The following is a 16060-nucleotide window of genomic DNA, read 5'->3' on the forward strand; positions in this document are numbered from 1 at the left end:
TTACCTTTTCTTTGTTTTTACCCCTTTGTGTAATCGAATTAGCTAAAAACCTATGTATTACTCTTAATTCGGCTCTATCTATATCCAAATAAGAGTAATTTCCCCCTTTGAAACGGTGATGGCTTGTCATTTGACTCCACACACCGTGTGTATCAAAATTTTCATCTATCTTTCTACCGTTTAGTATCAATCCTCTACAATCGGCAGACGCTAACTCCTCAGGCGTATATATACGTAAAGCCTGAGCCATGTCCAGTAAAGACATGTGGCGCATCGAACCGCCTAACAAAAATCTAATAAAAGAACGATCGGTTAAACTAGCTACCCGATCATTCAACTCTATACTACATAACAATTCTTCACACCATACTTTATATACAGGTCTACGTATGGTGAATAAATGCACCCAGTCATTAAAAGAAGAATTACCATACCTCTGTACAAGTAATTCCCTAATTGGCCCGGCCAATTCTACAGCTTCTAAGGGTCCCCATTCTATGACCCTCGGTACCTCAACAACCTTAGAATGAAGAGTATGCAAACCCCTTTGATATTTTGGATAATCTATCCAAAGTCTGTCAAATCTCAGGTTCGGGTGCAACTCTTCCAAGTGCATATCGGAAAAGGTCATGACTGGATGAGGTATCTCCTGCTTGTAGTAGTTATCCACCTCCTGTTGTTCCAAATTCTCAGCAGGAGCATTGCGGGCTTGGGATGAAGATTCACCCCTTTCATTCTGCAAAACACATCAAACACAATTTTTGTGCATCCAAATATGCATTAGTGTCAGCAAAATCATCAATCAAAATAATTATAATGACATTATCAATTTATATCAAACTTAAGCTCATTTTCACATTTTTATCAAATCTACACTTTTTCAAATAAGCATATACGAAAATGTTCGCCAAGTTCATAAGCATTCAACTCAAATAACATGTCAAAATAATCATTACTAGCAATTAAACAAGTCTCAAATGGCATTATCTTTCAAAAATCAAGTTCATGAATTTTAGACTTGAAAAAGTCCACTTTAATTCTCAAAATCATGTTTAGGCTCAAAGTTTGGATCATTTAACTACCTAGACATGTTACACTACTCAATTTAGCAACAATTCATGACAAAAATCGGCCATAACCTGTTTATATCAAAAAGCCCCAAATTTGCTCAAGAACACAAACCCTAGATTATTCAAAATTTGAAGTTTAAGGCTTCTAATCATGTTAAACAGCATCAATCTAGGTTATACAAGCATAATACATAAACAATTTAAGCCTAATTACACTAAAAAGCATCAAAATCAAATTGGGGAAAAAATAGCTCAAGAACATCAAATTTCGAATTAAATGGTGTTTAGGTGTAGAAATTTACCGTTTTTCTTGAGTAATTCTTAGATAGCATCCTTCTCAACATGATTTTAGCAAAAGATTTGGTGATTAACGGTTAAAAATTGTGATTTTGGGGGTTTTTTTTCGTGTTTTTCGGGTGCAGTTTTTCGAGCTGTATTTTTGGGTTGAGGAGTATGAAACTGATCAGTTTGCAGCTCTTATATTTTTTTTTCTGTAATCCGGCTCCTCCGCGACTCGCGGGGATTTACTCTCCAAACTCCGCGACTCGCGGAGCTTTTTTTTTTTTTTTTTTATATATAATCATTAACTTTTGAAACAATTAAGTACTTAATTTTAAAATTTTGTTTCCCTTGTTATTTAGGACGAGGTCGTTTCGGATCGATGTCCTAGTCCGTCCCTCGACAAAATTTTAAAATTTGTCTTTTTGTAGCGATTGTTTTAAAAGCTAAGATTTTTGGGTTTTTTCAATGTTTTTGGCATACTCTAATTCAATAAGGTTAAAAATAATGATAATAAAAATTCTCGTCCCTCCCTCGGGTAAAGCAATTTCGGTTCAAAGACCTAGTCTTCAACTTACGACGAATTTTAAAAATCATATTCTTAACTTAATGAGATAAAGTAAATTTTTGTTTTTAAATTCACACAACTTAAATATAAAATTCAAAATTATTATTAAAAATTCACACCAAACTTAAAATTTGAAATGCATAAAATTAAAAATTTATATTTTAAAAATTCACACCAAACTTAATTTAAAAATTCATATTATAAATTCATACCAAACTTATATTAATTTTTCAAATATTTACAATTTTAAATATATTGTTTTTTACAAAGTTTACAATATTAATTTAAGATTTAAATATTAATTTTAAAAACATGGTAAAAATAAAATTAAAAATCTTTTTGTCTTTTTATCCCACTTTAATCAATCAAATATTAAAAAATATACGCCCCTCTTTTCGGTAAAGTAATTTCGGTTCCAAGACCTAATTTAACTCATGACGAATTTTTGAAATATTTTTGGTTGATTGATTAAAGATATTTATACCTTAAGAATAAACGTTAAATTTCGCAGTGATGTAATAAATTTTTGAATGATATCAATAATTTCGGTCGCCAAACCTAATTTTATTCAATACCAATTTAATACTTTTTAGCGAACAAATTAGCGTTTATTATCAAAAGGTTAAAAATAAAAATAAAAATAAAAACTGTACAGACAAACCTGTGAAATAGATTTCTTAGTTATATGATCTATCCCATTCATAAGATAGTCGGTTTAATTGGTTTTCCATGGCTACATAGGCGTAACCTCGAGCATTCAGTGTCTTTTCTTCTAAACATATGAACGGTCCGTCTCTGCATAAAGTAACAAATTCGGTATTTGAATAGGTTTGATTATTTGAACATTTACCTCCATGTGACCATTTTCCGCATTTGTGACATCGTTCTAGGTGTCGTGCTCTTCTTTTCGCTGCGGATTTTGATTTTCCTTTACCAAATTGTAACTTATTATCTTCGCATCTAGATTCTTTTCTAACTCCGTCCATTCTTTCTCTGATTACTGATACTAATTCACTCGGTAGTATGTCATTATTTCTTTTAGTGATCAAAGCGTGTAGCATTAGACCATGGTTTAGTTCACAGGCAGTCTTCATTTTGTAAAAACCTAAAAAAAAATAAAAATTCAGAATGGGGGGAGAAGACTAGTTCTTTAGGGTCTGCTAGGGAAAGACCATTCGGGTTCCATTTTCGAGAACTACACGAAAACAGACAATCTAACTCTAACAGAAATACATATTATCCTTTAAAGACTTGATTCTCCCCACACTTAGTTAGCTGTGGTGTCGAAATTGTGATTAACTTCGTTGTCGACTTCCATCGGACCATGTATGTAATGTTTAACTCTGTGACCATTAACTTTAAATTCAATCCCATGTGAATTTATTAATTCTATCGTTCCGTATGGGAAAACTCTTTTGACTATGAATGGTCCAGACCATCTTGATTTCAATTTTCCAAGAAATAGCTTGAATCGTGAATTGAAAAGAAGAACTCAGTCTCCTTCTTTAAATTCTTTTGAACTTCTGATTTTTTTATCATGCCATTTCTTCGTTCTTTCTTTATAGATTAACGAATTTTCGTATGCTTCATGTCTTAATTCTTCTAATTCGTTTAGTTGACTTAATCGTAGACGTCCGGCTTCATGTAAATCAAGATTACATGTTTTCAAAGCCCAAAATGCTTTGTGTTCAATTTCTACTGGAAGATGACATGCTTTTCCATAAACAAGTCTAAAAGGTGTGGTTCCAATTGGAGTTTTGTAGGCTGTTCTAAAAGCCCAGAGTGCATCCTCCAATTTAATGGACCATTCCTTCGGATTTGATCCTACGGTTTTCTCTAGAATACGTTTTAAAGCTCGGTTGGTATTTTCAACTTGTCCACTTGTTTGTGGATGATATGCGGTGGAGATTTTATGAGTTACTCCATATCTTTTAAGAACTTTCTCAAGTTGATTATTACAGAAATGAGTACCCCGATCACTTATTAAAGCTTTCGGTGTTCCAAACCTTGCAAAAAGACGTTTTAAAAAGTTGACTACAACTCGTGCATCGTTAGTTGGGAGAGCTTGTGCTTCCGCCCATTTAGATACATAATCAATGGCTACGAGTATATATAGATTATTATGAGATTTTGGAAATGGACCCATAAAGTCAATACCCCAAATGTCAAATACTTCACATACTTGTATGACATTTTGTGGCATTTCATCATGTTGACTTATTTTTCCGGCCCTTTGACATGCATCACAGGATTTGCAAAGAAGGTGTGCGTCTTTGTAAATTGTAGGCCAATAGAATCCAGCTTCATAAACTTTTCTTGCTGTTAGTTGAGGCCCATAATGTCCTCCTGTTGGTCCTGTGTGACAATGGTTTAATATTTTACTAGCTTCATCTCCAAATACACATCGGCGTATTATTCCATCGGGACAACTTTTAAACAAATGTGGATCTTCCCAGAAATAGTGTTTTATATCACTGAAGAATTTCTTTCGTCTTTGGTACGATAATCCTTTTTCAAGGAATCCACAAACTAAGTAGTTTGCATAGTCTGCAAACCATGGGATTTCTTTATAATCTATCTTCAATAGATATTCATCAGGAAAGTTGTCTTGTATGGCTGATTCATTTAGAACTTCTAATTCGGGATTTTCAAGACGAGAAAGATGATCAGCGGCGAGATTTTCTGCTCCTCTTTTATCTCGGATTTCAATATCAAACTCTTGTAAGAGTAAGATCCAACGGATTAATCTTGGTTTAGCATCTTGTTTTGAAAATAGGTATCTAAGAGCAGAATGGTCGGTATAGACCACCGTTTTTGCTAGAACGAGATATGATCGAAATTTGTCAAAAGCAAAGACAATAGCAAGGAGTTCTTTTTCAGTAGTTGTATAGTTTGTTTGTGCTCCTTGTAATGTCTTACTAGCATAATATATAGGTTGAAATCGTTTTTCAATCCTTTGTCCTAAAACGGCTCCCATTGCAAAATCACTTGCATCGCACATTAGTTCAAATGGTAGATTCCAATTTGGTGTTATCATGATTAGTGCATTAGTGAGTTTCTCTTTAAGAATATTAAAAGATTTGATACACTCATCTGAAAAGATGAATGGCGCATCCTTTTCTAGGAGTTTATTCATAGGAGTGGCAATTTTAGAAAAATCTTTTATGAAACGTCGGTAAAAACCGGCATGCCCTAGAAAACTCCTAACTCCTCTAACATTTGTGGGATGTGGAAGTTTAGCAATTACATCTACTTTAGCTCTATCCACTTCAATTCCTTCTTTTGAAATTTTATGTCCAAGAACGATGCCTTCTTTAACCATGAAATGGCATTTCTCCCAATTAAGTACTAGATTTGATTGTTCGCATCTAATTAACATTCGTTCCAGATTAACTAGACATGATTTAAATGTATCACCGAAGACTGAAAAGTCATCCATGAATACTTCCATGCATTCTTCTATCATGTCGTGAAAAATCGCCATCATACACCTTTGAAAGGTTGCAGGGGCGTTACAAAGTCCAAATGGCATGCGTTTGTAAGCAAAAGTACCATAAGGGCACGTGAATGTGGTTTTCTCTTGGTCCTCGGGTGCTATTGGAATTTGAAAATATCCGGAAAATCCATCTAGAAAACAATAGTAACTATTTCCGGCTAATCTTTCCAACATTTGATCTATGAAAGGTAAGGGAAAGTGATCTTTTCTGGTGGCGTCATTTAATTTTCTATAATCAATACATACACGCCATCCTGTTACAGTCCTAGTAGGAATAAGCTCATTTTTCTCATTTGTAATGACAGTCATGCCACCCTTCTTAGGCACGCATTGAACTGGGCTTACCCATGGACTATCAGAAATTGGATATATCAAACCTGCATCTAGCAGTGTAATAATCTCTTTCTTAACTACATCTTGCATATTAGGATTTAGTCTTCGTTGGTGTTGCACATACGTTTTATGACCTTCTTCCATAAGGATTTTATGTGTGCAATACGAAGGACTTATTCCTTTAATATCATGAATCTTCCATGCAATGGCTGGTTTATGAGCTTTCAACACAGAAATGAGTTGTGATTTCTCATTTTCAGTAAGAGAAGACGATATTATTACAGGTAATTCAGATTCACCATGTAAATAAGCGTATTCCAAATGGTTTGGAAGTGGCTTTAACTCTAATTTCGGAGGTTCTTCTATCGATGATTTATATCGATATCTGTCTTCTTCTTTTAGCATTTGAATTTCTTCTGTTGTTGGTTCATATCCATTAGCTATAAGTGTAGCTAACATTTCAGCTTCATCAATTGGTTCATTACCTTCTCCTAAAGAACATTCTCCTGTTCCTTGTAATTCTGGAAATTCTTCTAATAATTCTGCATGTGCATCTATAGTTTGAATATAATAACATGTATCATCTGCAGATTGTGGTTGTTGCATTGCTCTATCAACTGAAAAGGTAACACTCTCATCCTCTATACTTAGGGTCAGTTTCTTACCGAACACGTCTATCATTGCTTTAGCCGTGTTTAAGAATGGTCTTCCTAATATGAGAGGAACTTGAGAATCTTCTTCCATGTCCAAAACAACAAAATCTACTGGAAATACTAAAGTACCAACTTTAACTAGCATGTTCTCCATTATCCCTCTAGGATATTTTATTGATCTATCGGCTAGTTGTATGCTTATTCTGGTTGGTTTCAATTCTCCAAGGTCTAGTTTAGCGTATAGTGAATACGGCATTAGATTTATACTAGCACCTAAGTCTGCCAATGCTTCTATTGAACTAAGACTACCCAGAAAACATGGAATTGTGAAACTTCCTGGATCAGATAGTTTTTCTGGTATCTTATTCAACAGCACTGCTGAACAATTAGCATTCATAGTAACAGCCGAGAGTTCTTCCATTTTCTTTCTATTTGAGATTAGATCTTTCAAGAATTTAGCATATCTTGGCATTCCTGAAATCACATCAATGAAAGGAAGATTTACATTTATCTGTTTAAACATATCCAAAAATTTGGATTGCTCGGCTTCAAGTTTCTCTTTCTTCATTTTACTCGGGTAAGGAAGTGGTGGTTGGTATGGTTTAACATAAGGTTTATCCTTAACTGTGTTATCTTCATTAACCTTTTCAACTACCGGTTCTTTTTCCTTATCTTGATCAGGTTGTGGTTCTTGTGGAGTAGGAATGGTTTCATCAGAAGTTACAGGTATTTCAGGTGGTTTAAGTGTTGTACCACTTCTTGTGGTAATGGCTTTAGCTGTTTCATTCCGGGGATTAGCGTTTGTATCACTAGGTAGACTTCCCGGTTTTCTTTCACCTATTAACCTTGCTAGGTTACTTACTTCTTGTTCCAGATTTTGAATAGAAGCTTGTTGATTTCTAAATGCTTGAGCATTTTGTTCATTAGTTTGTTTTTGAGATGTGAAAAACTGCGTTTGAGTTTCAACTAGCTTTGTCATCATATCTTCTAAATTCGGCTTTTTATCATCGGTTTGTTGTGGTGGTTTGTTTTGAAAATTCGGTCTTTGCTGATTGTAAGTATTATTGGATACTTGTTGATTGCTAGGACCTTGTTGGTTGTTGTATGGAATATTTCGGTTATAATTCTGGTTTTGATTGTAAATCGGTCTTGGCGGTTGATAATTATTCTGATAATTATTTCCAGGCCTTTGGTTTATGTATGAAATATTCTCTCTTTGTCCCATTGTTAATTCAATACTGAGACAATCTTTTGTCAAATGTGGTCCTCCACACTGCTCACAACTAATTCGTATTGAGTGAATATCCTTAGTCATCTTTTCCATTAGTCTCTCCACAGCATCTATCTTTGCGGAAATGGAATCTAAGTCATGGCTAGAATCGGCTCTAGCTGCTTTAGATGATCTAATGATATCTTTTTCTTGGTGCCACTCATGTGAGTGGGAAGCAGTGTTATCAATAATTTTGTAAGCATCAGTTTCGGTTTTCTTCATAATAGAACCACCAGCTGCTATATCTATGTCTTTCCTTGTAGTGATGTCGCATCCTTGGTAGAATATTTGTACTATTTGACAGGTGTCTAAACCATGTTGCGGACATCCTCTTAACAACTTTCCATATCTTGTCCACGCCTCATATAGAGTTTCATTTGGTTTCTGTGTAAACGTAACAATTTCTGCTTGAAGTCTTACGGCTTTAGATGCAGGAAAGAATTGTTTAAGAAATTTGTCAACTAAAACATCCCATGTATCAATCGCCCCTTCAGGTAACGATTCCAACCAATCTTTGGCTTCTCCCTTTAAAGTCCAGGGAAATAACATGAGATATATCTGTTCATCCTCCACTTCTCGGATTTTAAATAGTGTGCAGATCCTATTAAAGGTACGTAGATGTTCATTTGGATCTTCCTTCGGCGCACCACTAAATTGGCATTGATTAGTCACCATGTGTAGAATTTGTCCTTTGATTTCATAATCTGGCGCATTAATGTCTGGATGAGTAATTGCGTGACCTTGGCCAGTGCGTTTAACTCTCATTCGGTCTTCCATACTTAAAGGTTCCAGATTCTCCATAATTGAATTTGTTGAATCGGTATCACTAGATGATTCTGATTTAATGGTTCGTTCCTCAACAATCTCTGTTTGAATGATTGGTGGTTCCGGAGAAAAGTTTAATGGTTCAGGATCTACGAACCGTTCCTGAATATTCTCTGGATTCTCAATTGTGAGGTCGGGTTCAAAAAATGGATTATCGGAAATTTGAACTGAAGTACTTGGTCTACTGGATGACGATTCTAAAGAAAAATCAAGGGTGGTTATATTTGCTAAATGTCTTGATCTAGTTACAGGTGGTGAACGTACAAAAGGTGGTGAACGTCTTGCTCGGTGCATTCACTGAATATCCTATTAGTTTTTAAAAGGAAAGAAAAATTATAATAAGTTATCCAATTAATAGACTTTTCTGATTTTGCCCACGTTTCGAATAGCCAAAAGATGCAGCAGAGGGGCAGGATTCGTTTGGTCTCAATATAATTGAGGACTGTTTGGCTCCAATAACCCGGTCCACGTACAAATCCAACTATTACTACGAATCAGAAAATTTTGATGTCTATTAATTTAACCACTTAAAATAAATTTTCGTAATTTTAAGAAATTTAGATAAGAAGTAGAAAAAATATCTATGTCCTAAAACTAGAATAGCGAGAAATAAGAAAGAAAAAGAATTCGTCGAAAAAGGTCGAAAAAGAAAAAAATGGTTGAAAAATAAAAGGTGACGGAAAAATAAAAGAAACTTATAAAAACTTAAAAATACTTGACTAACCTAACCTTATTACTACAACTAACTTAAAATTATAATCGCAAATTGAAATTACTAATTGGAATGATAATTGATACATAGTAAAAGGTGTCTAAAAATATTAAAGCTTACAGGAAAAACTAAATCCCAAATGGAGATAACTAAAAAAAGAAACTAAAACTTAAAAAGGCGTCGCAAAATTCTAAAGCACCTAAATCTTAGTCTAAAGAAAAAGCACTTAAGGAATTCTACGGCAAAGCCTAAAAATCTAGGAGTAAAAATAACTATAGCAAAAACTAAGTTTAAAATTAAATATGAGCTAAAAATACAAAATTTATGCTACAACGATTAAAAAGGGACAAAATATAAAAATATACAAAAAGTTGTAAAAAGTACAATTTTTATAAAAATATTATTTTTATATTATTTATTTTATTAAACTATTAATTTAATTAAACTTAATAAACTAAAATATAAATTAAATTAAACTTAAATTAAACTAAAACTAATTATAATAATAATAATAATTAAGGTTAAATAATAATAATAATTAATTAATACCCGTAATTAATGCAGGATTAGGGTTTCTGTTCGCGTGTCAGAGAAGCTCCGCGACTTGCGGTATTTAATGCTTCAAACCCCGCGACTCGCGGGGTTCAGAAATTCAGTTGACAGATTTAATCTTCAACGCGTTTTTTCTTTATTTATTTATTTTTATTTTCTGTTTTCTGTTTTTTTTTTTTAAATAAAAGATATTAAAATTAAACTTATATTTTTATAAACTAAAATAAAAATAAAGAAACTTATAAAACTTAAATATTTAACAAAATCTAAAAAAAATACTTATATTTTTGTTTTTCTTTTTATGTTTTCGAATAATTAAAACGTATTTTTACAAAAGCGAATTTTTAATAGAAGTAAGCTAAAAAAAAATTTTTTTATTAACGTTGCGCTTCCGGCGTTTAGAAAGTTCCCCGGCAGCGGCGCCAAAAATACTTGATGTCAAAGCAGAGGGGTATAAAATACTATTAATTTTTACAAGGAAAAACTATTAAATACGATACAATTTTACACAAGATATTTATTTATTTATAGAATGGATATACTTAAACCTTGCTACAACACTTATAGGCAGTGTACCTAATCGTAAAGTAGTGTAGTTTTTAGTAAGTCCGGTTCGTTCCACAGGGAAATCTTTAAACAAAGCTCAACGCTATATTAGTTTACTTTTATAAAAATACAAATATATATATAAGTAATATTATTATTATAAAAAGGGGGTTTTTACCGTTTAATGACCGGTTTGTCGATTTTAAAACTTTAGTCGCAGTTAAAACCTAATGTAAAATATTAAATAAATAAAAGACTTAAATTAAAGCGTAAAGTAAATAACAATAATGAAATTGCGAATAATAAAAGTGCGATAAAATAAACTTGCGATAATTAAAGAGTACGATAATTAAAAGTGCGATAAAATAAATTAACAATAAAAATGCGATAATTAGAAGTGCAATTAAATATAAAATAAAGGAAATTAAATATGAAATAAAAGAATTATGCTTATTTAAACTTCTGTAATCATGATGTTCGACGTGTTGATTTTAGTTTTATGCCCATGGGTTAATTGTCCTTTGTCCTGGATTATTTACTATGTCCGTCTGGTTTTTGTCCATAACAGTCCATCAGTCATAAATATAAAGTGCGAGTGTCCTCGTCAAATTATTATTATACCCGAAGTTAAATATTCCAACTAATTGGGGATTCGAATTGTAACAAGGTTTTAATACTTTGTTTAATGAATACACCAGGTTATCGACTGCGTGTAAACCAAGGTTTTACTACTTTGTTAACAATTACACCAATTACCCTTGAATGTAATTTTACCCCTGTTTTAATTATTCTAGTGGCTATTAATCCATTCCCGTGTCCGGTTAAATGAACGATTATTCGTACATATAAATACCCCGCCCATCGTGTCCGATTGAGTGTATATGGTAATTTATAGGGACGCCCAATTGTAAATCTTTATATTAACATTAACAAACTATCATTTAGTTAAACAAATATAAAGCCCATTAATAGCCCATAGTCTAATTTCCACAAGTGTCGTTCTTGTCCAAACCCCAATTATGGTACAAAGCCCAATTACCCAATTTTAGTAATTAGCCCAACATCATGATTACTTCGTTTTAAATAAGCATAATAATAACTTAGCTACGAGACATTAATGTAAAAAGGTTGAACATAACTTACAATGATTAAAAATAGCGTAGCGTTACACGGACAGAATTTCGACTTACACCCTTACAACATTCGCTAACATACCCTTATTATTAGGATTAAAATTAAAATTAAAATTAAAATATAAATTATATATATATATTTTACGTATATAGATAGAGAGATGGATGGACATATTGTTAATTTTGCGATCAGAATTCGTTTGCTTTTATAGGGATTTTTGACTTTTGGGGCTCCGCGACTCGCGGCCATTTTGGCCTTCAAACTCCGCGAGTCGCGGAGTTTGAAATTCCAGCTCACATCTTGGAGTCTTTCTCTGCCGACGGTTTTTATTTATAAATATAATATATATATAATTAATATAATTAATTATATATTATATTATATTTATATGCATAGTTAACTTGTAATTTTTAGTCCGTTGCGTCGAGCGTTAAGAGTTGACTCTGGTCCCGGTTCCGGATTTTCGAACGTCCTTGCGTACAATTTTATATTTTGTACTTTGCGTTTTGAATCTTGTACTCTTGTAATTTCGAGACGTTTCTTATCAATAATTGGAACCTCTTTGATTGTCTTTTGTTCTTTTGAGCTTTTTGGTCGTTTGCGTCTTCAATTCGTCGAATCTGTCTTTTGTCTTCACCTTTTATTATTTAAACGAATATCACTTGTAAATAGAACAATTGCAACTAAAAGCTTGTCTTTCTTGAGGAATAATGCTATGAAATATATGTTCGTTTTTAGCATTATCACGTAGTAATCGGGGCAAATCACCGTATTTAATTAAAGAGATTTTAATTTCCATAAATCCCGAAGAATCAGATCTTATAGATCTTCAATATTTTCTTTAAATCCCTTGAATTCCGGAATTCAACCAAGGCAATGTTGAAAGTTAAGACGCGCCTTATTTTCTAAATTCAAACTTGACTACGTCAAAAGTTAAAAACAAATCTTTGTTTCTCATTTCATTCTTTTGTGAATAGCTTCACTTGTGCTCTTCGAATAATCAAATTGTTTTATCTATATTACTCAGTGATGATAAAACTCTATTTATCAACTCATATTCGTCATGAAAACATTTCTATAATTAGCCATGACCATCTCACTCAAATTTCGGGACGAAATTTCTTTAACGGGTAGGTACTGTGATGACCCGGGAATTTTCGACCAAAATTAAACTTCAATCTTTATATGTTTCCGACACGATAAGCAAAGTCTGTAATGTTGAGTTTCGAAAGTTTTAAAATCTATACTCATGTAATCAATTACCCTTTGACCATGCCTGACGATTCACGAACCATTGTGTGTAAGTATGTATGTAACTAAATATATATTAAACATTCAATAAAGATCATATATCATATAATTATTAAATATTATATAATTAATAACAAATAATAAATTAAAACATAATTGTTATATTAATATTATTATGAGTACTTTCATTGTTATTATCAATATTGATATTAATATTAAAATCCGTAGTATTAATATTATTATATTTTTTATATAGATAGGAATTCTGTGATGACCCGAAAATTTTTGACTTATTTAAACCAATTCTCTATACGATTTATTATTTTAACACGCTAAACAAAGTCTGTTAGATTGAGTCTCAAAATTTTAGAACTGTTTCATATATACAATTACCTTTGATTACTCTCGACGATTCATGAACAATTATATGTATGTATATATATATATGTACAAGTAAAAACGACTTTCCTACAGTAAAACCCTATTTGCTACAGTAAAAATTAATTTGCTACAGTAAAACACTATTTGCTACAGTGAAACCGTATTTTGCTACAGTGCTACAGCGAAACACTATTTGCTACAGTAAAACACTATTTGCTACAGTAAAACACTATTTGCTACTATTTGCTACAGTAAACACTATTTGATGTCGACGAACTAGCAAACAAAAACAGAAAAGGCGGCCATGCGATCGCATGGCAAAAACACTGAAAATTCATGTGATCGCATTAGCTACAGTAAATCGAAAAGTACTATAAAAGGTCAGTTTTGCTCGACGAATTTTTCATAATAATTTCTTTACGTAAATTTTATATTTATAATTATAATTATAATTTTAATTTTAAATTTAATAATAATAAAGTATATTCGAGGGTATTTTTAATTCGGGTTTCAAACCGTTTTAAAATAAGGAAATTTTGGGTATTGTTCGGGATATTGTTCTTGAATCCAAGACCAACCATACAGTCGTCTACCATCATTACGTCTACGCAATTTACCTACAATATTGAATCGCAATATTGAACTGTGAGTTATAGTCTCCCTTTTTAAATACTTTAAATATTTTTGGGCTGAGAATACATGCAATTTATTTTAAACGCAATAAGACACAAGTACATACAAAATTCTACACTGAGTTAAACCGAAAATCCCTTAGCTTTGGTAACTAGTAGCTGCCAGTACATAGGATATAGACTGGTGGGCGCGAATAATTGTATATGGATCCATAGGGCTTGACATCCCCGTCCGAGCTAGAGAGCTAGCCTTTTAACGGACATATGTTATTTGAGTTTAAGACACGTTGATTTGCGTGTATTAAAACGAATGGGGTAATTATCACTATAGCGTTAAGTTTAGTTACCAGGGTGCTCTGTTACGTAGAATCTATTGATAAACTTTTGATGAAATCTTGTGGTCTATCTTTATACATGTTTATGACTCGAGCAATTAAACCTATAACTCACCAACATTCGTGTTGACTTTTTAGCATGTTTTATTCTCAGGTCCTTAGAATGCTTCCGCTGTGATGTGCTTGTTGCCTGCATGGAGTCTCTCATGCTTTGTACAAAGTTTATTGCATTCAAAATAAAACTGCGTTGTGTAATAAATAATTGGACTGTGATGTCAACCTGTAAATTAAAGACTTATGTATTTCGGGGTTTTGCTTATACCTAAGCACTTGCCCACATGTTTATAACTTTCTATGTTTAGAAAGTCACTTATTTTAATGAATGCAATATTTTATCAAAACGTATCATATAGAGGTCAAAACCTCACTGTGGAATCAATGATTAACGTGCCGCGTCAATAGCGATTTTGACGGGTCGTTACAAATTCTAATACATGTGTATTATTATTATTATTATTATTATTATTATTATTATTATTATATATAATAAATAAAAATGAAAATCTTACACAATTGATTTGTTATATAACTACTATTATTATTAGTATTGTTGTTATCATTATTCATATAGTAAATAGTAGCAAGATTACAATTTAAGCTATTATCAATGAATACGTATGATTATTATTATTATCTTTATCAATATTGTTATTATTAATATTATTATTATTATTGATACCTAATATTATTATAATTAATATAATTATTATCAGTGTTATGATAATTAATATTTAATAGGATTGTTATCAATATTATTATTAGCATTAAGATTATATATTATCATTATTAGTTCTATTAATAATATTCAAAATTAAGATATGTATAATTAATATTATTAAATTTCTTTATATAAATATATATGGATAAAAATCGCTATAAAAAAATACAGTTACATAAAATACTGCTGTATATTTATTTTACATACGTAAATATGGCTAATAAAATAAATATAAATACAGGAAGTAGATAACCAGGTAAATACTGCTGTATACTTATAACCATTATTATTATTAATGTAAAGATTACTAATATTATTATCATTACTAGTATTATTGTTAAGTAGTATTAAAATTAATATTATCAATTGTATTATTATTATTATTATTATTATTATTATTATTATTATTATTATTATTATTATTATTGTTGTTGTTGTTGTTGTTGTTGTTGTTGTTAGTGTTGTTATTATTGTTATTATTAGTGTTATAAAGATTATTATTATCATTTGCATAAGTATTAAAATGATTACTATTATTATTAGTATTGCTAATACAAGAAGTAAATATAAATTATTAATATGATTATAATTATAATGATGATGATTTATATTATTGTTACTAAAATTAATATCATACTAATATGTGTGTTATTATTATTAACATGTTTAGGATTAGTATTATCATTATTAACGATATCATTATTATTATTGGTATTTCATTATTAATAAAGGTATTATTATTAGTAACTCATTAATATAAATACTATTATTTTTAACAAATAAATATTTTGATACAAAATATATTTAGTACATATACTATAACGATATTAACATCTCATATAATTACATATTAACATTATATAAATAAATATATATTTTTATCATGTATAAACCCTAAAATAAATTGTTATATTAGCCATATAATTATATAAACTAAATATAATAAATTTATCTATAACTATATAACATATGAGATAACAAGTATATTATTTATAATAATAATAATAATAATAATATATATAAACTTGTTCGATTACGAATTATTAATTTTGTTCGATTACAATTATGTATATTAATAAATATACAAATGTTATAGGTTCGTGAATCCGAGGCCAACCCTGCATTTGTTCAGTTGTTTAACGTCATTATATGTATTTTTACTACAAAATACATTAGGTGAGTTTCATTTGCCTTCTTACCCTTTATATTTTTGGGCTGAGAATACATGTGCAATTTTTATAAATG

The sequence above is a fragment of the Rutidosis leptorrhynchoides genome, chromosome 4, assembly GCF_046630445.1.
Source record: "Rutidosis leptorrhynchoides isolate AG116_Rl617_1_P2 chromosome 4, CSIRO_AGI_Rlap_v1, whole genome shotgun sequence".
Classification (NCBI taxonomy): Eukaryota; Viridiplantae; Streptophyta; class Magnoliopsida; order Asterales; family Asteraceae; genus Rutidosis; species Rutidosis leptorrhynchoides.